The 4,137-nt window shown below is 30.7% G+C and overlaps 1 protein-coding gene across 1 annotated transcript in view; it reads right to left on the bottom strand.

The window, feature by feature from the left end:
* LOC124419552 overlaps window positions 1-1,477 on the bottom strand; it is a 10,860-nt gene extending 9,383 nt beyond the window's left edge. Inside the window, exons 1-2 of the mRNA XM_046949541.1 lie at window positions 1,235-1,477; window positions 306-1,159 (exon numbers count right to left, since the gene is read on the bottom strand). The gene's annotated coding sequence lies outside the window, so the exon portion shown is untranslated. The remainder of the gene's footprint in view (window positions 1-305; window positions 1,160-1,234) is intronic.
* Window positions 1,478-4,137: the final 2,660 nt, after the last annotated feature.

Below are 4,137 nucleotides of genomic sequence, written 5' to 3'. Positions count from 1 at the left end.
TCATTTATTTTAAATTGCTTTACCCAAATTGTTTACCACTTGAAGTGTCACCGTGTAAAGTTCTCCAAAAAATACCTCTTTTTGGTTCACCCTTTTTATCTTAAATTGAACTTATACAACATTGGTCGAGAACAAAGACTTTTTTAAAAAATGTTTCCAACTTTACTTCATGTATGTACCACTTTTTATTTTCGAGAAAAAAAAGTATACAAATTTATCAACTCCTGTCCAATCATTCGTTAAGTAACGTTTGTACCAAATTCTCCACCAAAAAATTACTATCTGGTAAAATTTCACAAACTCACCGTTTCCCCGCAAAAATACTTGTACTAGAAACCCTTGTTGTGTGCCGTTTCCCTGAGACAGTTTCTTTGAAGAGTTGTTGTTGTTGAGACACCAGTATTTAATTGTTGCTGGATGCTATTCTGGCAAATTTTTCTTCTAGGCGAAGTAATGTGTTTTTTTTCTCGTATTTTATTACACCACTGTTTTCCTTGAAGAAATTCTGCGCTTTGTATTTGTTTATTATTATTTTTCTTTTTTTTAAACTCGACTTTTTTATCCGCAGATATTCAGTGCTATTTTATCTTATCACTCCACTATTTTATTCCATTACGATGTAGCGAAGCACACTGGGTATAGCTAGTGTTTAATAAAGTGGTGGTAGTTTCAATCTGTTTTCCATTAGTGCTTCTATTCTTTGGAAAGAAGTAGAAAGATTTTCGTATTGATTGCTGTTTTTTTTACAGCTTAAGAATAAGAGTATTGATATGTGTTGTGATTGTGATCATTGTAACTACTATTTATTCCATAATTACCATTAATATTTGGAAAATTTTGAGAATTAATATTAAATTCTGCTTTTTGATCAGTATAATAGTTATTATTACGTTTTTTAACAAAATTTCTTTTCTTTAGGAGTTCCTCGTAAATTGTACACCCTCTATAGTAAGCAGTGTGTGCTTGTAAACAATTACAACATTGTGGAGGAGTATTTTCATCTTTTTGAATTTAATTGTATGGTGATTTAAGCCGCATTTCAATAGCTTTCTACAATATGTTTTAGTGTGGCCAAATTGTTGGCATCTATAACATTTTACGATGTCATTGTTTTTCATGGGTTGTTCAATTTTAACTGTTGCATTTTTATTATTAGTATCTGGTTACAGATCAACAAAAAAATTGAAAGCGGGTTTTTCGTTATTCTGCTTTTAACATTTGCAATATTTCTTACTTTATGTCCTAAATTCTGTATTTCCTTTTGGAGCAAATCGGTAGGTGTTGAAATAATCAGGTTTTTAACTACTACGATTTCCTGTTTTAATTGGTATGTTGGGCCATTAATTATCGGTCATTGTGGTGGACAAACTGCCCATTGTACCAACACTGATATGTGCGAGCACTATTGAATTGTCTTGTTATGTTGGGGCTATTGTTGGTGTGATCTAGCGCGAAAAATCCGAGACAACTTCTGAAAATTTCATCAAAAATGTAGATTTTTATTCATGCTCAAACAGAAATTGCAAAAAAAAAAAAAACAAAATACGTAAAGATACTTTTTGAATATTCTATAATATTGAACCTAGGAACATAAACTTAAGTATGTATATTCGGAATTAGTAGAGAATTGTTTTCTAACCACTTAATTTTCTTTTATTTCCTTAACTTAATTTTATTTGTTAAAATTTTATTGTTAAAATTAAATTTTAAAAATAAAAATAACTGAATTTGAGAATCGATAACTGAGTCTCATGCTGATAATTGTGGAAAGTTGGGATATCTTCGTCCCCCTCGAAATAATTTATTTTATTGTAAAGTTGTATTAATTCAATGTATCAGGTTTAAACTTTATTCAAGCTAAAGTTATCATTAAATTCACATTTAACGGATTTAGGCTTCTCAGATTAAAGTGTATGGCATTTTGTTAAATACGTCAGATATGAAGAATAAATAAAATTAGGAATATGAACGACTTCTTTAATTTTTACATTACATTATAACCCAGCAAAAATAAAACGAAGTACTTCCAAAAGAATAACATTTATCACCACATCTAAATTTTTTTTTTAATTTTTTTTATACTGAAATCTTCTGAATTAAACCAATTTTATTTTGGAGTTAATAGATAAATTCGTGTAAATTATTTATTTATTTATTTATATTAATATTATTTGAGTCAAATTAGTTTTATTCTATAATACTACAATTTTACTTCCAAAAATTTAAAAAAAGAACATAAAAATTACTTCCTTAGAATGACTTCAGATGTAGTGAATTTGAAACCAAATAAAAAGAACATCCCTCCTATGACAAGTCTGTGTTAAAATCAGGTCTTTCTCAGTACTTCCATGAAGTAAATTCTACTTCTTTTTCGCTTCTTTGGAAGTTATTTTTTGCTGGGAATAGCTTAAATTTTAACATCATCAAAATATTGATCATAGACCCATAAAAGTAAATATATTCTGGGTTTTTATTAAATTCCAAGACAATCTAACCATGTCAGTCCGTCCGTTTCATAGTTTTATTTAAATTTTTTTTTTAAATATTTATTTTATTATTAATTACATTTTGTTTTCCACTGATACATAAATGAACTTTTATTTTTTGAATATTTTATTATTATATATCGATATTAATGAGAACATCAGGGTAACATTTGAAAGAGGTCCATTAATGGGCGTTTTACTATTGACAGTGCTAATATAGGGAGTAGGGTTATTTATACATAAATATATAGACCAATTCTCATAAGATCTGTAGGAAGATTTCAGTTCCTTATTTGTTTAAAATTTCATCGATCTACTTGTATTTTGAAGCCATTAAGGAGCATTATTCGTATTCGTATTTTTCGCGTCATTTTCTGGGGCGGAATTTATATGGGGTGGTGTTATTATGGACTGATCCTCATAAAAATTGATAGAGAGATTTCGGTTCCATAGAAGAGATAGAGATATTACCTTATACGAAACTAGTTTTTGTCGAATTTCATAAATCTACTAGTATTTTTAAGCCAGTACTGAGCTTTGAAGTCATTTTCTGAAGGGGCCTTATATGGGGGTAGCGTCAAATATAGACCGATCTCCGTAAAATTTTGTAGAACGATCTTGGTTCCTACAGGTCAGGTTTATATCGAATTTCATCACTTTACTCGTTTTTTAACCCAGAAATTAATTTTTTGATGGGGGCATTATATGGGGATAGGTCAATTAAGGCTCGATCCACATAAAATTAACTTTAGAGTTTTTGACTGGCAAGGAACTTAATTGAGTCGAATTTTGTTACTATACTCGTATTTTTAAGCCAGTAATGGGCCTTAAAGTATTTTTCTGTTAGGGACCTTATTTTGGGGGTAGGGTCAATTAAGGCCTGTTCCACATAAAATTTGGTAATGAGATTTTGGCTTGTGAAAAACTTACATCTGTGAAATTTTCTGAGGCAGTAATGAGCGTTATATTAATTTTATGGTGGGGACTTTATATGAGGGTTAGGGTCAATTATGGACCGATCCACATAAAATTTCATAGAGAGGTTTTGGCTAGTAAGAAACTTATTTATGTCAAATTTCATCGCTATACTTGTTTTTTTAAGCGAGTAATGAGCGTTAAAGTAATTTTCTGAAGGGGACGTTATATGGGGGGTAGGGTCAATTATGGACTGATCCACATAAAATTTAGTTGATAGATATTGGCTTGCATGAAACTTATGTGTGTCGAATTTCATCGCTATATTCCCATTTTTAAGCCAGTAATCAGTCATTTTCTAAATGGGACCTTATATGGGGGGTAGGGCCAATTATGATCCAATGTCCGCCATAATGCAGAATTATTCTGCAGACGTCAAAAAACTGACCTATGCGAAATTTTGTGGTATTTGCTTCATAAACAACGAATTTGTGAATATTTGAAGCTATTTATACAATATTCCGGGGGTACATTTGTATGGGGGCTATGTGAAATCGTTGACCGATTTTGCCCATTTTCAATACCAAACATTTCTGATCACTAAAATATGTTTTGGGAAAATTTCATCTCAATATCTCTAATTTTGTGGACGCTATCGTGCCAACAACAGACAGACGGACAGACGGACTTACATGGCTAGATCGTCTTAGAATCTTACGAGGTCCCAGAATATATA

This window comes from Lucilia cuprina, chromosome 4 (assembly GCF_022045245.1).
Source record: "Lucilia cuprina isolate Lc7/37 chromosome 4, ASM2204524v1, whole genome shotgun sequence".
NCBI lineage: Eukaryota > Metazoa > Arthropoda > Insecta > Diptera > Calliphoridae > Lucilia > Lucilia cuprina.
Note: the sequence above shows the minus strand (reverse complement) of the source record. Positions and strands in the feature narration are given on the sequence as shown.